The sequence below is a fragment of the Arachis hypogaea genome, chromosome 14 (genome assembly GCF_003086295.3).
Source record: "Arachis hypogaea cultivar Tifrunner chromosome 14, arahy.Tifrunner.gnm2.J5K5, whole genome shotgun sequence".
NCBI lineage: Eukaryota > Viridiplantae > Streptophyta > Magnoliopsida > Fabales > Fabaceae > Arachis > Arachis hypogaea.
This window is the reverse complement of record NC_092049.1, coordinates 84286052-84287000: the sequence shown is the minus strand read 5'-3', so window position 1 is coordinate 84287000 and position 949 is coordinate 84286052.

Sequence of the window (949 nt, the reverse complement as noted above, 5' to 3'; positions counted from 1 at the left end):
ATGGAGCAAAGCTATTGCTAGATTCCCAACCCAAGGAGAGTTTGGATACTTGGGAAAAGGTTGTTACTGAGTTTCTTACTAAATTTTTCCCACCAAAGAAGCTGACTAAGCTTAGGGTGGAGGTTCAGACCTTCAGGCAGAAGGATGGTAAAATTCTTTATGAAGCTTGGGAGAGATACAAGCTACTGACTAGGCAATGCCCTCCGGACTTGTTCTCCAAATGGACCCAACTAGATATCTTTTATGAAGGCTTGGGTGAAATGTCCAAGATGTGCTTAGATAATTCTGCAGGTGGTTCATTGCATAAGAAGAAGACACCGGAGGAGACTATTGAGCTCATTGAATTGGTTGAAAACAATCAATATTTATACTCATCTAACAGGAATTCTGTAAACTCAGAGACTTCTCAGAAGAGAGGTGTGTTGGAAATGGAAGTTGTTAATGCTATTCTTGCTCAGAACAAGCTTATGTCTCAGCAGATAAATTTACTTTCTTAGCAGATGGGTGGCATGCAAGATGGTGCACGAAATTGTGATCCTTAACAACGGCGCCAAAAACTCGGTGCTCGGAACGTAATTCACACACTTTGTCACAACTCCGCACAACTCACCAGCAAGTGCACTGGGTCGTCCAAGTAATAAACCTTACGTGAGTAAGGGTCGATCCCACGGAGATTGTTGGTATGAAGCAGGCTATGGTCATCTTGTAAATCTCAGTCAGGCGGATTCAAATGGTTATGGTTATTTGATAATTAAAATATAATTAAAAAATAGAATAAGATAGAGATACTTATGCAATTCATTGGTGAGAATTTCAGATAAGCGTATGGAGATGCTTTGTTCCTTCTGAACCTCTGCTTTCCTACTGCCTTCATTCAATCCTTCATACTCCTTTCCATGGCAAGCTGTATGCTGGGCATCACCGTTGCCAAAGGCTACTTCCCGTCCTC